The sequence below is a fragment of the Lactuca serriola genome, chromosome 5 (genome assembly GCF_051521515.1).
Source record: "Lactuca serriola cultivar US96UC23 chromosome 5, Lser_US96UC23_V15, whole genome shotgun sequence".
NCBI classification, from domain to species: Eukaryota; Viridiplantae; Streptophyta; class Magnoliopsida; order Asterales; family Asteraceae; genus Lactuca; species Lactuca serriola.
The window spans coordinates 70,255,122-70,278,294 of record NC_136412.1 but is presented as its reverse complement, the minus strand read 5'-3'; the positions used below and the strand labels follow the sequence as shown (position 1 = coordinate 70,278,294).

The following is a 23,173-nucleotide window of genomic DNA, read 5'->3' as shown; positions in this document are numbered from 1 at the left end:
CAGTTAGGGATACCGCGGTCAGACTGCAGAGATGGGAAATCCAATGTGACTTCTGGATTTTCAACAACAATTTCCTCATCAACTACGGATGTTGTCTAAGAATCGGAATGACTTGTGCTATCAAGATGATTTGAAGATTCAAGAAGAATTTCTTCGATAACACAGTTATTACTCAGATTATGGAGTTTGCCAAAATGAGTTTGGATATCCTCAGGAAATGTTTTGTTATTGACTGGAAACAAAAAGTTGCGGTCAGAAGGGGCATAGGGACGTTCCGGGGTGAACTGGGGTGAGGAATTCGTTGCGGTTGGATATCCATTGGACCAACCCCAGTTAAAAGTGTTATCAACATTCCTATTGTTAACTAGATTCTCAATGGCTTCACTTTCATTAAAAAGCTTTTCAATTAAAAGATTTAAGTATACAATTTCACTCTGTGCTAAATCTCTCTGATTCAAAGCTATCTCTAGTTGTGTTTCACTTAACATCCTAGCATCCTTTTCTAACATCAAGTCCTTTTCTAACATAGCCATTTTGAGTCTCTTGTTATCCAAACGTCCTCTAACGTGGAACATCTCCTGTGATGCAATGTTCTTCTCATCTAAGGCTTTATTGTAGTCTGTAAGGACGGCAACACATGTGTCATTAAGTGTGTCTATGAAAGGTTGACAGTCATGCACGCTATAATTTAAAAACTTAATCATAAGCTTTACCAGTTCCACAATGCTGAGGGTTCCATCTTTTGCCATATAACAATGGTTTTTCTTTAGTGTGGTTGAGCCGTCTTCATCAGCAGTTGCTACCATACAAATCTTGCCTTTCCCTTTGCTGTGATTATCCTCATCCTCATCTCCTGATGACCACACTTGATTATTTCTTTTTACTTGAGCAACATAAGCTTTCCCTTTTTCTTTTTCCTCTAGTTCTTGAGCCATTCGGAGATAGAAAGCTTGATCTTTCAAAACGTTTACCTTACAGTCTTTGGCAAAATGGTTCTCTTTGTTGCACTTATGGCATATAACCACATCACTTTTGTCTTCTGAAGGTGTACCGGAGTCAGTACAGTGAGACTGCGGTGGTGCATCTTTAGGTTGAGTTTTCTGAGACTGCGGTGGAGGGAGAGGATTCTTGGTGAAACGAGAGTGATTCTTTTGGAAGTTGCGGTTGAAAGGTGGTCGGTTGTATTGTTGGTTTTGTAACGACGTAATTTTCAAAACAAAATTTTCATTTTTCAACCACCAAATTTATATTTAAAACACTCACAAAACAAGAGTTCCACAATAGTTTCAAATAAAACATATTCCCAAGATCACAAATCAAATCTCATCTCTGTGTGTACGGGTCACGCCGGTGCCTTCCCACGGTCCTTCCTAGTACTTGAAACACATAACACAACAACTGTAAGCATAAATGCTTAGTGAGTTACCCAAAATACCCCATACAACACATACTCCACTCGAGGCTATAGTACGACCCTTCGGTCGATGTGTCTCACCGGGACCCTCCAGTCCCGTAGCTCGTTGGACCCTCTGGTCCGGTCATAGCTCGTTGGGCCCTCTGTCCCGGTCTGAATCGTTGGACCCTCCGGTCCGGTCTGTATCGTTGGACCCTCCGGTCCGGTCTATACAATCATATAACACACATATATATCACATAGCACATAATCTCATTCATAACACACAATCTCATACATAGCACATAAGACCCTCCGGTCAACACATAATACCACTCTAGGTAACGTATAGTGAGAAGACTCACCTCGCGTAACTCGGTAACTCAGAAATCTCAGACTCTGTGAAATAGGATCTAGCCTCCGCCTAATCATATGAAATAAACACTCAGCATCAACACATTTCCCAAGGCTAGACCATTCCCTCTCTTAGCACTCTAAGGAGGGTAAAAGACCATTTTACCCCTCTCATGGCTTAAATACCCTAAAGTTGACCAAACCCTACAAGTCAACAAAAGTCAAACCTATGGGTTACGCTGCGCATAGCAAACATGTATGCTGGGCGTACCCGGTGCCATCACAGAATCGGGGTGCACGAACCCTTACGTTGCGCGTACTGGGATTACGCCCAACGCAAATCCCAGTTCAGCCATTTTGTGGATTTTGGTCTTAAACGGTTAAGACAAGAACACATATTCTAGATCTGAGTTCTCTACGGTTTTCTACTCCATAAAGTTGAAACCTTTAAGCCTTTGCATCGCTGTATGGGTCACCTCTCACTCAAAACACCTTTCCTCTTTCCATATTAAGACCATAACTTATGCATGACTCAATATCCACGACCAAGATTGGATTTTTATGAACCCTCATCACATAATACACTGGGAAAGGCCAGATCTAAGCTTATGGAGACTCTTTGCACATAAAGTCCCCACCTTTGAACCAAAAACCCTAAAAATGGGTCCATAAAGCAAAACTCATGAAGGAAAAGGAAAGCTTTGAGCTTTTTACCTCAAAAGGAAGCTCCAATCTCTGTAGTACTCGGATCTACTCTTGCTCTTCAACTTCTAGCTCCAATAATGGCTTCCTCTTCTCCTTCTTCACCTTAAAAAATGTCACCTTCAAGCTCAAGAACACACACACAAGCTTTAGCACGGATTTCTGCACTCTAAGGGCTCACTCAAGGAGGTATGGTGGCTAGGGTAAAGGACTTAACATCCCTTTTATAGTGTACAAGCCATAATTTAGGGTTTGCATCTGGGCAGACTATGCCCAACGTAACCCTGGGTACATCCAGCGTACCCAGGCGAGTCCGCGTCCAAAATAAGCGCGTGAGTACGCGCGACGTACGCGTCATTACGCCCAGCGTACTCACAAATCCAACATTCAACTTTAAGGAACTATTCTTGACAACTCACAAAATAGAAGGGTCAAATAGCTTACCTGAATTTTGGGATGTTACAATTCTCCCCCACTACAACTAGACTTCACCCTCGAAGTCTCATGGCGAAAAAAACTCCGGATGCTGCTCCCGCATCTCCGACTCCGACTCCCAAGTCAGCTCGGACGCATTCCGATGCTGCCACTGAACCTGAACTAAGTGCACCTCCTTGTTTCTCAGAAACTTGATCTTCTGATCCAGGATTGCGATTGGCCTCTCGGCATAATTCAAACTTGCGTCCACCTGGATATCCTCCAATGGTACCACTGCCGACTCGTTGTCTATACACTTCCTCAGCTGTGACACGTGGAAGGTATCATGAATCTGGTCTAACTCCGCAGGTAGCTCCAAGCAATATGCTACTCTGCCCACCCTCACGATCACCCTAAACGACCCAATATATCGGGGCCCCAGCTTACCCCTTTTCCTGAATTGGATCACTCCTTTCCAAGGAGAGACCTTCAGGAGCACAAAATCTCCGACCTGGAACTCGAGCTCGGATCGTCGCCTATCCGCATAACTCTTCTGGCGACTCTGAGCGGTCAACAATCTCTGCCTGACCTGCGGTATCTGCTCTGTCGTCTGAAGCACTATCTCTATACTACCCATCACACGTTTGCCTAGCTCACCCCAACAAATAGGAGTCCGACACCTCCTCCCATACAACAGCTCAAAGGGTGGCATACCAATGCTCAAATGATGGCTGTTGTTATAGGAAAAGTCAGCCAAGGGCAAATACGTGTCCCAACTCCCACCGAAGTCCAATACACATGCCCGAAGCATGTCCTTGAGCGTCTGAATCGTCCGCTCGCTCTGTCCGTCAGTCTGCGGGTGGTATGCGCTACTAAAATGCAGCCTCGTACCCAATTCCTCATGAAATTTCTTCCAGAATCTGGAAGTCAAACGCACATCTTGGTCTGAGACGATCGAGATCGGTACTCCATGCCGCGATACCACCTCCCTCACGTACAACTCTGCCAATCTCTCAGCAGAAGAGCTCTCACTGATAGCAAGAAAGTGAGTGCTCTTCGTCAACCTGTCCACGATCACCCAAATTGCATCGACACCCCTAGCAGTCCTTGGCAATTTGGATATAAAATCCATGATAATCTGTTCCCACTTCCACTCGGGAATCTCCAGTGGCTGCAACTTACCATGCGGACGCTGGTGCTCGGCCTTAACCTTGCGACAGGTCAAGCACCTCTCTATGAACCATGCAACATCCCTCTTCATACAAGGCCACTGATACTCCCTCTTCAGGTCCAAATACATCTTAGTGGCCCCGGGATGGATTGAGAACTTTGATCTATGCGCATCCTCCATCAAGATGGTACGCGTTCCGCCCACAAACGGTACCCAAACCCGACCCTGAAAGGTCATAAGTCCTCGACTATCGGTAATGAACTCCGATACCTGCCCGATCACTCGCTCCCTTTTGCGTTCTCCGGTCTCACGGATTCCACCTAGGCCCCTCGAATGGTGTCCAACACCAGAGTCATCACTGTCAACCTCATGCAAACATCTCGTATTAGGGCGCTCTCCGCCCTACGGCTCAGGGCATCAGCTACAACATTAGCCTTACCCAGGTGGTACAGGATCTCGCAATCGTAATCCTTTACCACATCCAACTATCTCCTCTGGCGCATATTCAGGTTGGGCTGATCCATCAAGTACTTCAAGCTCTTGTGGTCCGTGTATATGGTACACCGAACCCCATACAGATAGTGACGCCAGATCTTGAGGGCGAACACCACTGCCCCCAACTCCAGATCGTGGGTGGGATACCTCGTCTCATGAGGTTTCAGTTGCCTCGATGCATATGCTATTACATGCCCCCTCTGCATAAGTACCACTCCTAACCCTAATATCGATGCATCACAGGAGCTTCGCATAATTTCTGGCGAAGTGTCTCAAACGAGGTCTGCTGCTCCGGACCCCATGAAAAAGCAACACCCTTCCGGGTCAACTTGGTGAGCGGCACGGCGATCTTGGAGAAATCCCTGATAAATCTAGGATAATAGCAAACCAACCCTAGGAAACTCCTAATCTCGGTAGGTGACCTCGGCACCTCCCAACTCATCACTACCTCGATCTTGGCCGGATCGACCAATATCCCTTTTTGGTTAACGAGGTTCCCTAGGAACTGGACCTCCCATAACCAAAAATCACACTTGGAGAATTTAGCGTAAAACCTCTCCGATCTCAGAACTCTGAGGATCTCCCTCAAATGCTCCTCATGCTGCTCTCTGGATCTCGAATACACCAATATATCATCGATGAATACAATCACCGAACGATCGAACATCAGCCTGCACACCCTGTTCAGGAGATCCATTAACGCTGCTGGTGCATTGGTGAGCCCGAATGGCATCACCACGAACTCATAATGCCCGTAACGAGTCCTGAATGCTGTCTTCTGGATATCTTCATCCCGAACCCTCATCTAGTGATACCTCGACCTCAAGTCTATCTTGGAGAACCAAGACGCTCCCTGCAACTGATCGAACAGATCGTCGATCCTTGGTAACAGATAATGGTTCTTGACCGTCAACTTGTTCAACTCCCGGTAACCAATGCACATATGGTATGAACCATCCTTCTTCTTGACAAAAAGGATCGGCGCTCCCCAAGGTGAGCTACTCGGTCTAATAAACCCTTTTCCCAGCAGCTCCTGAAGCTGCGAGTAAAACTCCTGCATCTCGGGCGGCGTAAGGCGATAGGGTGCCTTGGCAATAGGTGCCGCCCCCGGTACCAAATCGATACAAAACTCCACCTGCCTCTCGGGAGGCACACCCGGAAACTCCTCGGGGAAAGCATCGGGGAGATCCCGCATAATGGGGACCTCATCAATCGAACATGGCCTCCCAGCGGCCACTCGCGTGTCCATGACATAGGCTACAAACCCACTACAACCTTGATGTAGACTCTGCCTCGCGCTAGCAGCCGAACAAAATGCTGACTCAGGATGAGTACCCTCGCCGTACACCGTAAGTACTCCCCCACTAGGGTCTCGTATCATCACTAATTGATGCTTGCAGTCTATAATAGCTCCAAATTGGCTCAACCAATCAATACCTAACACATACGTCCCCCATCGCAATCGGGACTAGATCAATCGGGAACCCCATACCGAAGATCTCAAGCCTATATCCCTGAATCACCTCCGTGGCATACACCGCTCACTCGTTAGCTATAGAAACTCGCAGAGGTGGACTCAATGCCTCTCGACAAATACTGATATGACGACTAAAAGCTAACGACACAAAAGATCGACTCACTCCCGAGTCAAATAGCACTAAGGCAGGCACATAATTCACAAGAAAAGTACCTACGCATATCATAATATAAGCATAACATCTCAAAATCAAAATAAATAGAGGGAAGAATACATACCGGCCACAACGTCGGGTGCTGCGCGGACCTCCTCCGTTGTCAACTGGAAGTCTCTCCCACGAGCCTTCGGTGCCTCGACCTTTGCTGGCCGAACCTCGGTAGACCTAGCAGCAGGTGCATATCCCTACGCTGATCCCTGATGTAGTTGAGGGCACTCGGCCTTCCGATGGCCGGTCTGGTTGCAATGGAAGCAAACCGAAAATCCCTTGGGGCAATCCCTCGCGATATGCCCCTCCTTCCTGCACTTGTAACATACTCCCGCTCTGCACAAACTCTCGTGACTCTTGCCGCACTTCCCACAAGTGCGGCCCTTCCTACCCCCAGATCTCGAATCAGCAGGCTTTGCCCGCTTGGCTGCCGGCTGAGACTGTGCCGGCCGCCGATCCTTTCCCTGAGACTCTGCCTCCTCCCTGGCCTGAGTCTCCAGCTCTATCTCCCTCTTCCGAGCATTTGCCTGGATTTCAGAAAATGTCCGCTAAGTCAAGTTCGCCACGAACTCCCGAATATCTCTCCTCAGAACAATCAGATACTGGCTCATGCGTGCCAGCTTGGTAGACACCTGCTCAGGGCAAAACATCGCCCTTTCATGAAACTTCCGCGTACTCACAGTAACTGAATCAGTACCCTGCTTGAGGGTCAAAAAATCCTGATCCAGTCGTTCCCTTTCCACAAGGGGAACGTACTCATCGCGAAACATGGAGGTGAACCTTTCCCAGGTCACTGCAGTAAGCTCAGCTGGGGTGAAATATGCTGATACAAACTTCCACCAGTCCTTCGCCCCCAGGCGAAGCTGGTTCAGCGCGAACCGCACTCTCAAATGCTCCGGACACGAACAAGTGTAAAAGCATACCTCAACATCTGCAATCCATCTCATCGCTACAATCGGATCCTGCGTCCCATCGAACTCTTGTGGCTTCGTGTTGCTGAACTCCCGATACAACAACGAATCATCCCCTACGGCCTGGGAGCCGCAATGGCTGCGGTGGCTGCAGCCACAACAACATCATTAAGAGTGGCATACCGCTCATCAAAAGTCTCAATCAACGTGGTCTTGATAGACCCAAACATCTACGGTATCTCAGCTTGAAGGGCCGCAGCCACCTCCTCATGAATCAATCGACGGATCTCCTCATTGTTGACACCGCTGCTCTCAGGTGTGTGTCATGTCCCAACTATGATGTCTTTGAAATACAACATAAAAACATTAGAGACTCGTTCGAGCATACTCGCACTCGATAACTCAACCCTACTCGTTCCCCCCAGTATCCTAAGGTTTCGTACTTGGACTGCCCACTGATCCGGTGTCTTCAGTAGTACGGGCCCTATACTACCGACCACACCGCATCAACATTCACCCCAAGTCCTCCTCCTTGGATCCTGGATCACAAGTACTCTACTCTCACTATGCATTGGTTACCCTTCGGTAGACCTCTCATAATCTCCTCACTACTACCTACTCACTCTCTAGGCATCTCATAGCAGCAGTAGTCTCCTAGGCTAAGGCATCACAAATCAGATCACAAGTACTCTACTCTATCATGAATAACATAACATATCATATCTCATAACACATAATGTAAGGGTATTTTAGGGATTCAACGTTCGGGCGCTGGCTGACCGTACATACTGCTCCGCTCTGGTTGTCTCAAAACCTCTTGCTCTTTTTAGAAAAATTAGTTTAGTTTTATTGTTGAAAATTTCTCAAATCCTCAGTTTGAGTTCAGATACGCCTGAAGGTGCATCCGAGTCCCTCAAACCAAGGCTCTGATACCAACTTGTAACGACGTAATTTTCAAAACAAAATTTTCATTTTTCAACCACCAAATTTATATTTAAAACACTCTCAAAACAAGAGTTCCACAATAGTTTCAAATAAAACATATTCCCAAGATCACAAATCAAATCTCATCTCTGTGTGTACGGGTCACGCCGGTGCCTTCCCACGGTCCTTCCTAGTACTTGAAACACATAACACAACAACTGTAAGCATAAATGCTTAGTGAGTTACCCAAAATACCCCATACAACACATACTCCACTCGAGGCTATAGTACGACCCTTCGGTCGATGTGTCTCACCGGGACCCTCCAGTCCCGTAGCTCGTTGGACCCTCTGGTCCGGTCATAGCTCGTTGGGCCCTCTGTCCCGGTCTGAATCATTGGACCCTCCGGTCCGGTCTGTATCGTTGGACCCTCCGGTCCGGTCTATACAATCATATAACACACATATATATCACATAGCACATAATCTCATTCATAACACACAATCTCATACATAGCACATAAGACCCTCCGGTCAACACATAATACCACTCTAGGTAACGTATAGTGAGAAGACTCACCTCGCGTAACTCGGTAACTCAGAAATCTCAGACTCTGTGAAATAGGATCTAGCCTCCGCCTAATCATATGAAATAAACACTCAGCATCAACACATTTCCCAAGGCTAGACCATTCCCTCTCTTAGCACTCTAAGGAGGGTAAAAGACCATTTTACCCCTCTCATGGCTTAAATACCCTAAAGTTGACCAAACCCTACAAGTCAACAAAAGTCAAACCTATGGGTTACGCTGCGCATAGCAAACATGTATGCTGGGCGTACCCGGTGCCATCACAGAATCGGGGTGCACGAACCCTTACGTTGCGCGTACTGGGATTACGCCCAACGCAAATCCCAGTTCAGCCATTTTGTGGATTTTGGTCTTAAACGGTTAAGACAAGAACACATATTCTAGATCTGAGTTCTCTACGGTTTTCTACTCCATAAAGTTGAAACCTTTAAGCCTTTGCATCGCTGTATGGGTCACCTCTCACTCAAAACACCTTTCCTCTTTCCATATTAAGACCATAACTTATGCATGACTCAATATCCACGATCAAGATTGGATTTTTATGAACCCTCATCACATAATACACTGGGAAAGGCCAGATCTAAGCTTATGGAGACTCTTTGCACATAAAGTCTCCACCTTTGAACCAAAAACCCTAAAAATGGGTCCATAAAGCAAAACTCATGAAGGACAAGGAAAGCTTTGAGCTTTTTACCTTAAAAGGAATCTCTAACCTATGTAGTACTCGGATTTACTCTTGCTCTTCAACTTCTAGCTCCAACAATGGCTTCCTCTTCTCCTTCTTCACCTTAAAAAAAGGCACCTTCAAGCTCAAGAACACACACACAAGATTTAGCACGAATTTCTGCACTCTAAGGGCTCGCTCAAGGAGGTATGGTGGCTGGGGTAAAGGACTTAGCGTCCCTTTTATAGTGCACAAGCCATAATTTAGGGTTTGCATCTGGGCACACTACGCCCAGCGTGACCCTGGGTACGCCCAGCGTACCCAGGCAAGTCCGCATCCAAAATAAGCGCGTGAGTACGTGCGGCGTACGCCTCATTACGCCCAGCATACTCACAAATCCAACATTAAACTTTAAGGGACTATTCTTGACAAATCACAAAATAGAAGGGTCAAATATCTTACTTGAATTTCGGGATGTTACAGGTTTTTACAAAACGAAGGTGGTAATCGATTGAATTTTTGACTGACAAGAGCCATGGCATTCTGAAATTCTTCTTCATCGTCATACTCTGAGTCTACTTCAGATGACTGCGGTGGAGAGTCATACGAAGTGGGATATGTTTGAGGTGATTGTGCTAGTAGAGCAAGTGGACCCCCGAAGTCTGAACAGTCCTTGAGTATGGTGGACTCCTAAGCTTGTAATTCTCCATAGAGCTTATAGAGGGACAACGAATGAATTTTCCTATCTCCTTGAGCAATCATTTTGGCCGTTGTCCAATGTCTTCCCAAACCATTCAAGAATTGATGGTTTGTCTCATGGTTGCTTCTTACAGTACCCACATTGGATAGTTTGGTCACTATCAGGTTGAACCTTTTGAAAGAGTCTTCTAAGCTTTCACCTACATGAGCTTTAAAGTTTTTGAACTCATTGAGTGCAGTAGTAAGCTTTTTGTCTTGAGCTTGTTCGGTTCCCTCGTACAGATTCTTGAGCACTTCCCAGATCTCTTTTGCAGATTTGCAATTTATGATGATGTCGAAGTTGTCAGGGGCAACTCCACACGATATCTCATAAAAGGCTATTGCATCGTTTTCCATTTTGTCGAGATCATCCTTGGTGGGACGGTTCATGACTGGTTGACCTCCTCCTAGTCTGACAGTAGCGCCCTCGGTTTGAGCAGGTGTAAGAACCAGAACATGTGGTCCTTCTTCAACAGATCGCCATACGTCTCTTCCATGTCTTCTTAAGTATCTTTCCATTCTTTGTGACCAGTGGTGGTATTCATTTGCAACCAATATTGGAGCTCGATTTAAGCCACCAACACTGTTGGAAACATTTAGAGAGAGAGCTTGTGCCATTTTTTGTTTTAACAGAAATGAGCTTCAGCGGTATAGAAGGCCTTTTGAAAAATCAGAGTTCCGATATTCAAAAAGCAACCACTATGGCTCTGATACCAATTGTTGAGAGAAAAACTTTGAGACACACTTGAAAAAAAGTTAGAACAAGTATATTGCGGAATATTTTATCTCAGAGGATCTATGAGCTCAACAATAGTATTTAAGTTAGATTGTTAGATGGTTAGATATTTAGTTGCAGAATATAAAGAAAGGAAAATGACAATAATTGTTATATCAAGTATACACTTAAGTTGATTCATAATAAGGAATGCATTCAAGCCAAGTGAGTGAGTAAGATCAAACTTAGTGATTAAGTCACAAAGACTTGCTTTGAAGAGAGATTGTAATCTGCTATGAAAGAATAAGTATGAGCGAGTAAGAAATAGATAGAAAGGATAAATCCAGAGAGTTGTATTAGAAAGTGATAGATGCGTATTTGATACAAAGAGTATGAGCTCTATTTATAGAGACTCATGAAATACAGAAGAAAATTTCTCTATGAGTAGCCATGCAAGGCCTACTGGACAATAGAGAGAATTTAAATAAGACAAAATAAACTGAGTAATAAAGAGTGACTGCGGTTTCTTCTAAAGTTGGCTGCGGACGCTTGTGAGAGAGACTTGGCTGTGGATGCGGTGCTGACTGCGTTAGCAAGAAAGTTCAAGAGGGTCACTTTAATGATTCAACATGACTAATAAAATCATACCATATAATATAATCACTAGTTATACTCTCTTTAATTATTATGTTCACAAAACAATAATTATTTCCTAAATAAATACAATAATTGATATTATTTATTAATAATGAGATTAATAATAAATATACAAAATGATTTCAACTTGATAAAGGTGTGATCCTATAGGATCATATGTTATTAGCAATATCACTCAATAATGATTCTTGGTCATATAGATTTAACGATCTCCCACTTGTACAAGATTCATTATAGACTGGCATAGACAGTAACTGGCGTCTAGCAATGAACTATTGCCTCGAACACCATATGAAGGGTTCCATCTTATCAACAACCAATTCCATGAGCTTTAAGCTACAAACTTCTCTAAAGGTGTGGTATCAAATATTCTTTTGTCTAGACATCATGTTGAGCATAAGATATGGATCGCGATCAATCTCATTTAGTGTTCAAATTTTAGTAAGGCCTTAGATTTCTAACTCTCAACGAATAAGAGGAACAAATCTCATCTTGACTACATATGCCATCATTGTAGCTCATGTCATACCCAACGATGGCCCTTATGACTATCTTTTTTGGGACAACGCTAAACCATGCCAAAGCACAACAATTCTTACACTTCAATTCCCAAATAATACACTTGCACCTTCCATTTTCCATTATCGTCAAGGTCACGGTCTTTAGCTAAATGAGGCCCACCATACTTGTCACACCCCACACAGATGGCATGGATGGATTGGTCCATCTTTATCATCCTACGATCCATGCTCTCCAATTTGGCCATCACTGCCACCATATCATCCATAGCTATATTCTTCGTCCCTCAAGTTGTGTTATTTCGAGGATTATGATATTCTCTTGAGTGTTTATAAAATTCTTCGATCAAATACTTTATCTGTAACACCCTGTTTATTTATTAAAGAAATAAACAAATTAATGAAGGAATAGTAGCTGTAAAATTTATAACTATATAGCAAGGTGTGATTTCGAGGAGTTAACTGGCATAATTTAGAAGTTGGGGTTTAAAAGTGTAAGTTACGTATTAATTTTGTCAGTATTTATGAAGGCAAGGACTAAAAGGTAACTTCTGGGATTTCATTTGAATAGATTTTGGGTCTATGGGGTTGTTTATTAAATTAGGGATCAGCTTTGTGAGCAAATATGGAAGCAAGGGTGTAATTGGTAAATATTGTACCTATAATGAAATGAATTTATGAAATCAGGGGCTAAAGGGTAATTTCTGGACTTGAAGTGAACAATATTAATGGAGGAGGGACCAAGAGTGACATATGTATATATAATTTTGGGAGTGGAGACGGAGGATTAAACCCGTCAACCCATTCTACTCTCCTCGTCGCATGCTTATGATAAGAAGCCCTAACCCTAGTGTATTCTTCAGCCGCCACCACCTTATCTCCCCCATCCCACCGGCCGCCGTTCCCTTCATCGAGCAACCACCACGACTACTCTTCTACCGGCGACGACATGCTTGAAGACCGAGACCGCGACTGCTATTGCAGATTCCGAATCGCTGCCCACTCCTTCTTCCGAGTCGATCGTCGCTGGGATGCGTCGCCGCTGCTAACCGCCACCTGTTGGCGCTGTTGTGCGTTCCACAGCTCCGCCGTTGCCATTCTCCTCCTCCCATCTTCTTGAAAGCATTTTTGGGTCGTCACTACCGTGAAACAGAGGCTGGATCATGGGTTGTGATGTAGTTGCGTGGGTGTGTGTGACTTTCTGTCGACTGGAGCTCATGAAGAACCACCACGGCCGCCGGCCATGGTGGCTGACGCAGACAACGATGTTGTTGCCGTGAATGGTCGCTGCTGCCGCCCATTTCCTGTGCTGCCGCCATCGCCATCCACTGCAGGTGGGTGTTGGGTTCATTTTCCGAGCAAGGGTTGCTGGTTGGTGTGTGTGTGCTTGTCTGGAAACCACAAGAAATCACCGCCACCACCGGCCACCATAGGGTGGCTGTGTGTGTGTGTGTGTTTATGTTGTTTAGTGTTTGTGTTTATTTCGAGTTTTAGCATTGTAACATGTAATTGGAAATGGAATAATGAGAAAGAAACTCAAACCACCACCGGCCGCCGTGTCGGGTGGCGGTGTGCTTGTCTTGTGAGTCGACTCGATTGGGGATGCTTGAAACCCTAATGGGCTAAAAGGAGCTCTAATGGGCCCAATGAAGCTTAATGGACTCTAATGGACTCTAATGGACCCAATAAAACCCTAATGAGCTTATTAAGATTTTAGTGGGCTTAATAGGCCCAATAAAGCCCTAATTGACATAAAGGCCAACAAATTGATAAGTGGGCTAATATTTGGATTGGAAAACCCTAATGCCAATGAAAACCTAACTTTAAGAATTAACCGGGTCACACACACGAGAATTATTTAATAACTTGATATATTAAATAATAATCATTGGTGGGAATTAATCTAAGCAATATTGGACTTAATGAATTAAGTCCTTAATGGATTAAGTCCTTAATGGGTTAAGTAGGAAACTTAACCCTAATCATCATTTTATGTGAAACCCTAATTTCACTTGGGTATATTATTGGGCCTTTATGTTGGGCCTAAATGATTGAGATAATATTGGACCATCCAAGAGCAAGCAATTGAATTAGAATAATTTAATGGGCCTAGGGTAAGGCCCATATAAGGGGCTTGGGCCTAATTTGGAAAATTTGGCCATAGATGGGCCATAGTTTGGGCCTTAATGATTATATGATGTTGGGCCTTAGAATGAGACCATGTATAGGCGTAGGCCTAATTTGGAAAGTTGGGCCATGTGTTGGGCTTTGATTCATAATTGAGTTTGGGCCTATGGATCGGGCCTTGGGCTTGAATAAGCCAAGCTAGGGGTAATGTAGTAATTACCCAAAGAATATACTTATGGTTATGTATTGGGACGCAATTATTAATTGGGTGTTATTTTGGTGTTGACAGTTCGGGAATCTGTCAGCCAGCAGCTAGGGTCGAGTCTGCGGGACTTCAGCAAGTGTAGGATTGTGTCTTCGGGACTTCAGCAGTGTGAGGCGAGTTACCTTCCAGTAGCGGTGGGTCTACGGCCACAATGCTGGCCCACCAGTAGGAGTTGTATGTTAGATGATTGTCTTTGTGATATCATCTAGGTTTGCTACTACCTAATATGTTATATGCTGGCCTGATATGTATATGTGATAGTGGTAGAGTTCGGTTGTTAGGACCGAAGGGTAGGTCAGACACCCCAGATATGTCTGACAGTATGTGATGATATGTTTATATGCTGGCATGATATGTTATATGTGATAGTGGTAATAGGAGGGGAATAGTCCCCAAGTTCGGTCGTTAGGAGTGAAGGGTAGATCGGACACCCCAGATATGTCTGATAATATGTTATGTTATTATATATGTGATAGTAGCAGTAGGGGGTGAAATAGTCCCTGAGGATCGGTTGTTAGGACCGATGGGTAGTCAGCACTCCAGAATGGCTTGACATGGGTAGTCAGCACCCCTGAATGGCTTAACACGGGTAGGTCGGCGCCCCAGAATGGCCGTACCGGGTAGGTCGGGCACCCCAGAAATGCCTGACAGTATGTATGCTATGTGATTGTATGGTATGTGGTATGATGGGGGAACTCGCTAAGCTTCGTGATTACGGTTTTCAGTTTTGGTTTCAGGTACTTCGTGTTTAAAGGAAAGGAGCCGGCTTGATCGCAGCGCATCACACTATGGTTTTCCGCACATGAGATCTTTGGGATTACACTCTGATATTGTTTTATGATAACATGTTTGATTATTTCTACTTTGGTTTTGACATGACATAATATTACAGATGTTTTATTACATTGTTGGTTTTAAAATGACGTAATTAAAAATGAAATTCTTGCCCTGTATTTTTGGGATGTTACACTATCATAACTGGTGCTTTCTTTGTGAGTGATCCTTGGGAGTCAGGGAGCTGCCTGGTTGTCACATTCACCACATCATAGAAGATGGAGACTTCCTGTTGCACATTAAGGTCATTATGTGGACAATTTCTCAACAAACATTTGTATATCTCCCACGCTTCATAAAGTTACTCGCCTCCTTACTGTTCGAAATTTGCGATTGCTTTCATTAATTTCAATACTTTTGAGGTAGGGCAGAACTACTGAATGAACTCTGCAAGTATTTTTGGCCATGTGGTTATTGCTCCTGGGGGAATTGCTTTCAACCAATCCTTCGTGACACCCTTGAATGTAAATAGTAGCATCCTAAGTAGCACTGTCTCATGTGGCACATTTGGAATGTTGAAGTAGTCGGTTATGTCTTTGACCCTGTCGACATGTTTATAGGCATCTTCATGATCCTTCCCATAGAATGGGATGTCCTTCATTTGGGCGAGTATGTGACCCTTCAATTCAAAGTTTGTTGCCGCTGGAATGGTGGGTTGAACATAAACTGGTCCAGTATCCTCACTCATCCTCTTCTTGTATTCCTCCATGGATATATTTGCAATATCCATCATCTCTCCTTCTAGTTTGGGCGACTTAGGTGTTTTGGGCTCGTGATCCGCTGTCTTTTCTTCTTGAGTTTTCTCGAAGCTTTCACAACCGCTTGATTCCCCGATTGCTTTGCCCTTCTTTTTGCGCAAAATTGGTTCTGGATCTTCCAATGGTGGTACTACTGTAGAATTAGAGCCTTGGGTCATAAACTAGCTGAAACAAAATAGAAAATTACACGTAAAACAAACAAAGACGAAGAAAAACCAAAACTAGAAACATGATAAACACGACGTGTTCAAAATTGAGCATGGCATGTTGAACGCAAAAACAGAATAAACAAAAACGAAAATTAAAACATAATACTTGTAACTTTGTGTGAGATCAATCTCACACATGTAACTTTGTGTGAGATCAATCTCACACAAAGGATTGATAACAATTATCAAATAAAATTAAGTATTTAGAACCGTTCCATGGCAACGATGCCAAAAAGTTGATACGCGTGGAACACACTAGTTTTAATCCTAACTAACTTTAACAAAAACCAACACACGATAGGCAGTGTACCTAATCGAATAGTAGTTTAGTGCAAGTAAGTAAGTTATTAAACACGGGGAACGTTAAAAACAATTAAACGATTACTAATGTTAACTAATTAAAACAATTATTAAAGAGTGGGGGGGGGGGGTTCTCTATTTTTACAATACTAGAAACTTAGACAATTAGTTAAGCACTTAACAAAGAAACAATTAACATCTAATTGAAGGACAAAAGACAACTTAATTCAATAATATTAAAGAGACTTTCGTTTAGATTCAATTCACTAAATCCTATGGTTGATTTTGTAGCAAGTGCAATATATTAATGTATTATCAATTACTGATTTCTAATATGATTAGGTTCATGTTCACTATTACTAATCCTATAGTAAACAAGTCAATTCAGGCAGTGATCAGTTGATTAAACTAACAAGTTTCCTTGTGTTAAGTTCGAATCATGCAAGATTTGTACTGGTAGTTAATTAAAATGGTTGGTTCAATTAACTTATATATGGTTAGTCATCATATATAGCTCACACATTAACATAATTATGTTCTACTTAACCCTAGGTTATGTTCACAACACTAGGCTTACAATTTTCATGGTCACAAAATCATAAGATCCGAACAATCAAGAAAGACGTTCATGTGATCTCAATAAACTTATTAATCAATAGAAAATAATTGTCATTAATCCATAAGGTTCTTTTAGCAAACTTAGCATGATGAATAATCAGTTACACATAATCCAAAGCCACATAATCAAACCATAATCATAAGATCCTCTACTCTAAACGAAAGTAGGGTGTTTAGTCGATGACTTTAGCAGAAACAATCATAAAAACGAAATTCAATAGTGTAAACATGATGTAAACAAGAGAATTAAGTAAAGTGAATGTGATTTTGCCTTAGATCTCTTCAACCAAAAGCTTCAAGTTGAATTTTGTAATCCACAACTCCTTGGTGATGTCTCTGGCCTCCAAAAATCGCTAAAAACCTCCAACATGCGTTAGGGTTTCGAACAAAAACAATCCTTAAATAGATTCTGAAAAACGGTGCAACACAGCGTGTTCGAGGACCCAACACGTCGTGTTCTTCATTAAAAATGAGTGTACGGAAAGGCATTATTCCCTTGGGATTTCTCATCTCAACACGCAGTGTTTCGTGATAACACGTCGTGTTCTTCTTCAATTTCTTTTAAAAAAAATCCAAGATCCAAGCTTCCAATTGCCAATTCCGCTTCCTTTTCATTCTGAGCATGTCTTTGTTGCTGCAGTTGAAAATTTAAGCTAATTAAGTACCTTTTGTTCATTATTTGAAACAAATACAACATAAAATATAAAGATAACGCATGAATTATATGATTAAATATGCAAATATCAAAATATCCCACTCTTGACTTTTGCTTTCCCCCAAGCAAAACTAAATTTTAGCACACTAATACCACATAAGACAATCCAAATTGAACCCAACCATTATTCCAAGACCGCAACGCATGTATTTGTGTCTAATTTTTCCTAAGAACCCCCTCTTAATCCTAAATACTAACAATCTTTATAAACACACCCCCACTTTTTGCGAACAATGCTCATTTTACACATCCCTCCGAACCCATCCATAGAAAACTTTCTTAACCTCAATGTATATTTGGTTAGACCCCCATATAACAACTTTTTCTTTGAATCTTTGATACTTTGTAGCTCTTCTTCATGTCTTCATAAACATTGCAACACTTTTTTAACACACTTTTTTCACTCAAATCTAAAAAATCCTAGAAAAACATATGCTTTTGCAAGGGGATTTAACTTCAACCTTTATTGATTAAAAGTATTAGTCTCATGTGTAATGACTACTTAAGCTTTCCTGGATAGATTTCAAGTACACGATGCTAAACATGTTGCGTCCCTTAAAATAAGCAAGGTTATATTTTTGTTCCATGATTTCACTAGGATAAGGAGGCCACAAATAGATTATAACGTATATTGGCTCAACTAAACATTTAGGTTCACATTGCATCATCAAACATAATACTAGCATGGAATCCTAATTACTTTTACCATAATTTTCTACATTAACCAAGGATTTTTTTTTATGTTCAAAATTTTCCGACTTATAGCTGGATTCTAATTTAACTAATGTAACCAATCCCCTAGCCCACACTTATTTATGCAATGTCCCCATTACATGCTATACATAATAAAGAACAAGTAGAAAGGGAGAAAAGGAATAGACTCCCTTGGGATAGAAGTGGCGATGTTGATTTTCTTCTTTATGCTCCTTTTTCAACTGACTTTGGCATGAGAACATCTCATCCATGCCTTGGTTATCATACATCTCGTGTGGTTGACATATCATAAAATAACTAGAAAAAGCATCTTGGAGCACCTTGGAATGGATTCAAAGAATATGGACAATGCCTGCCTTGAGTAGGCACAGATCAATTACTCAAAAAAATTGACTGAAGCTGCAACATGCCGAGTTGGTAAGGGTAACACATCGTATTGAATTTATACTCAGACAAAAATCATGTTTTTCACTAGAACACACCATGTTGGGTTATGACCACGACGTGTTTTACTGTCAGTTCATGATTTTACTCTTTTTGATCCAACGACGATTCTTTGGTTCACAAATGGTATTAATACAATACACTTTTTATGTCTTCTGTAACATGATCCCCCTTTTGCAATTATAATCACCGGGCTCAACAATTTCACTCAAAATTATCAAATATCTCGTCAAGACTCGACCCCTCGCTTGGTTCCTCTCACACTATAATTAATCACTCAATTCTCAACCTAACTTATGTAGAAATCAAAAACAAAACTACATAACAATAAAGGAAAAGAAACATTATATTAAAACTCCAAAATTACCTATACAAACTAGAAGTTTTAAGAACAAGCCAACCAAACACAAACAAAGTAAAACAAACAAATAAAAATTGTCTTCATACACTTAAAACACAAATTAAGAAAAATGATAGTTAATCTTCATCTTCTCCCCTGGCTCCACTGCCAACGGCTCCACCTTGCATGCTTCCCCATAACTCATTCCAATTTGAAATGTAAGGATAATAAGTGGGATACCCATACGGCCTTGAGATTTGCATATGTCGAAACAGGAGATCGGTGTGCATATTTTGATAATTTAGCCCCTTACTAATATTGTCTTGGTATTGCCTCATTACCCGGTTCTACAAATCCATAGGCATCTCATCCTCCACAAAAATCACCGGTGGCTCCTCATGAACGGCTTTGGGTCGTGGTTTCACCCTCCTCCCTACTTGTTATGGTTGTACCACTTCATCATCATTAGGAATAGAAAAATTATTCCCTTCGTTATCCTCCATAATCCTAGCCCTCTTATAAAGAAGAACATTGAAGGCACGAGTTAGCATCAAAGTCAAGATATCCGCTGCTCCCCTCTCAAACAACCCATATGATTTTGCTAATTTGGTGAAAAACATATTGCCACAGATTGGCACCCCCGTTTTGTCCTTGGCTGCCCGAGTTGCCAAATATGTTGCCAAACAATGGGGTATGTTGCAAAAGCCCCTGGGAGTGAGGATACTCCATAAGAAAAACACATCAATATTAGGGACCTTATCACTATCCTTCCTCATATTGATGGTGCTAGAGATAAACTAATGAATGAGGCGGCAAACATGCGACCTAATATCGCCTTCTTGTGCAACTAAAGGGATGTGCACTCCATTAGCAATTGTTGTCCACTAATTGGTTCCATTCACTCCTTGCGGGAAATTCACGTGACATGTATCTAAAAAGAAACCAAATCCCTCAGTCATCACCTATGAATGGTTGTACAAATCCATCCTCGATGCCAACTTTGCCACATTACATTCTCTTCGCTCTCCACCCAAACAAAATAGTAGGTTGTCGGTATCAAACATATATGTTCTTCCCCTAAATCGGATTGTAGAAAGGAACTCGAAACACAGTTCCTTGTACATGGGTTCCTGAATCAGGAATAATCTCCTCCACCCTATACATGTTATCCTTACCCCATCATCTACATATATTTTTTTTCAAGTATGGGTTCATTGCTTCCACCAGTCTGACTTGCTCAAACCATTGCCAATCAACTGCATCCGGGATGTAAAACCATCTTGTCTTTAATTTCTCCTGCTTGTTCCTCCATTATGCTAAAACTCCCCAAGAGACTACTTCAGGAAAATTATATAATGGAAAATCACCATGTCCTTGTTGAGCTTGTTGGCTTCTATGTACTCTCCTCTTTTTTCTTTGTTGAAGAAAATGAAGCAGAATTGAAGGAGTTGAAAATTGATGATCTTGGAGTAAACTTGGCGTGTTAGGGGTATTGGAGTAAGGGTGAAAATGATTTTTTTTTTTGCCTTTTAGGGTTAAAGACCACTTTTTGACAGATTTTAAAAATGATATATTTTGGTAACTAAAAAAGCAACATGCCATGTTGGGATAGCAACACACAGTGTTGAATTGTAAATCTTAAAAAATTCGCGAATTTTTGCCCAAACACGACATGGGAATAGCTTATCCACACCGTGTTGGGTGTTTAGAACCAAAAATTTGTATATTTCTTTGTTAAAAGTTTTACCATACCCCACACTTAAGCCTTGCTTGACCATAAACAATATTTTAATTATTTAGAAGAAAAGGATTAAAAATCCTTAACAAAATATATGAAAGAAAACTAAAAACTAAAAGAAAGATAAAGGAACAAGAAAAAGCAAACTCTAATGACGGGTTGCCTCCTGTAAGCGCTTCTTTTTTAGGAGACTTTAATTGGACTCCTTTCTGCTCCACATTGTGGCATCTTGGAATGGTGCTTCTCTCCTTACCTTTTGTTCCTTCCATCTTCTTTTGTAAGCTTGAACTTTTCTTTTCACTACATGAAAAACACGATTTTGCTAGGGAAGGTCATTATGGAACGTATTTTCGTTGTTAATCTGCAATGAATCATGCTATGTAATGTCGTTCCATAGCAATGTTGCTACCACAATGTCTACAGAGTTTATTTTTGGTAGCGAGAATGGGACTTGCTAGGGAAAATGCTACCGAATCCATATCCATTGGTATTATGCTACTGATATTTCTATGGAACAAAAATTCGTAGCAATTTTCCAACGACATTTGTTACGAAATTAGTTTCCGTTGTACTGCTGCTATGGAATTAATTATCGTGGTTACTATGCAACGGAGTTTGTGACGGAAACCAATTCCATAGTGGATTTGCTATGGAAGTACCATTCGTAGGTATTTGCTAGGGAATTCTACTCTGGAGTTTGATTTCGTTTGCTTGTTTTGCTATGGAACAAAAATCATAGCTAATTTGTAACGACATTTGTTACAAAATTATATTCCATAGCAACGTTGATAAGGAGTTTATACTTGTAATCATTGACAAAGTATACACTATATAATTTCACTTTGTTGAATGACATTTTGGAAAGGTCAGATATATACTTGTTGTTTATTCGAATCTTACGTGCCTATACGAAAAATGGTAAAACACTTAACTATACTTCATCACCAAAATAACATGGGTTTTAACTATACTTCATCCTACTCAAACAACATAACAAACAAAAATGACTAAAATGCCCTTTTAACATAATGATGTAAACATAAACCCAAAATAAAACTATATAAAACTTCATATACAATACAATATGAACACTGATATTCAAAGTCCAATCTATTATCAGCCGTTTATATTTTTAAGATATATACAAAACCTACTATACTCTACATACCAACGACAAACAATGCAATATCTTTGTCGATCCTCATCCTCTTCATGGCCTATCGCAAATGCCCATTTAACAGAATGACGTGGGTGTTCGCATTGCAATGTGATGTTATTCGTTGTAAGTCTATGAACAACATCAACGGCCCGCAACAACTCTTTGGCACTATCAACAACACCCGCGTACTCCCCATCATCCGAAACTGCCTAGCGAGCATATGCATCAAGTAATTGTAAACCTACACATTAAAATAACCATCAATTAATCCAATGTATCCTTTTCAACACAACAGTAAATATTATACAACACAACACAGCTAAATACTAACCCCAAAATACAAACATGCATTAATTAACTATATATGAAATTTAATTTATATATATACCATACATACCTTCATCACATTGATGAGGCCCTTTTGAAATGTAGATCATTCCAAGAAAATAAATTGCCTCAAGATGATTTTCATTCGCTGCTTGTCTCAATAAAGTCAATCATAAATCAAAATTGCCGTGATAAAAGCACTCATCCTGTTGACAGAATAAAATTATCAATATATAACATTAATGACACTAAATATTAATAAATGGTGTAGGTTACATATAATTACTGAAATTACACATACAATTCCTTGTCTGAACATGGCTTCAATGTTATTATGCAATGCAGATGTGCGTATAAATAAATCAGCTTTCAGTGGGACCCATTCCTTCAATTATGTCAATGCATGCTGTTCTTAACACTTGAGGTTCACCCCCGCATCATACATCTTCTTTGAACTTAAAAATTTTAAATACACAGTAAATAACAAATAAATATAGTTGTATTTCATCAAATATACATTCTTTAGTTGATGTTTATTGAGAATTACCAAAGTCTTGTAGAGACGATGTCTTTGGCAGATTCTAACCCTAATAGTACAAATAGCCGACTCAAAATCTCTAATGGGAGATCATCTAACGAATGGCGACTTCTAGTATTCGACATTCTACTTACAAAATACACATTGGAGTAGTTGATTTTA

At 41.4% G+C, this 23,173-nt stretch overlaps 1 non-coding gene across 1 annotated transcript; it reads left to right on the top strand.

The window, feature by feature from the left end:
- The first annotated feature begins 15,393 nt into the window (after window positions 1-15,393).
- LOC145056141 (small nucleolar RNA R71) lies at window positions 15,394-15,500 on the top strand. The gene has a single exon (XR_013685676.1). It is a non-coding gene; the product is annotated as a small nucleolar RNA R71 (small nucleolar RNA).
- The last annotated feature ends 7,673 nt before the right edge of the window (window positions 15,501-23,173 follow it).